Source organism: Arachis ipaensis, chromosome B03 (genome assembly GCF_000816755.2).
Source record: "Arachis ipaensis cultivar K30076 chromosome B03, Araip1.1, whole genome shotgun sequence".
NCBI lineage: Eukaryota > Viridiplantae > Streptophyta > Magnoliopsida > Fabales > Fabaceae > Arachis > Arachis ipaensis.
This window is the reverse complement of record NC_029787.2, coordinates 14104138-14104408: the sequence shown is the minus strand read 5'-3', so window position 1 is coordinate 14104408 and position 271 is coordinate 14104138.

Here is a 271-nt window from a genome sequence, read left to right as displayed (position 1 = left end):
AAAACTATTATGAGTTTTAGAAGACAATTTTAGGAACGAATTTGAGTAATTATTAATTTCAGGAATCACTTTGAGACTGGAGTGCAAGTTTAAAAATTACTTTAAAATTTAACTCTTAAAATAATGTTAGTTATCAATAATTCTTCTAAGCCTCCTAATTTATATCGTTATTATATTAACATATGATTTAATAATTAAATATCAATTCTCATACATGATTAAATCGTTTTAACAAAAATATATAAAATAAGTTTTTAATATATATTTTTAA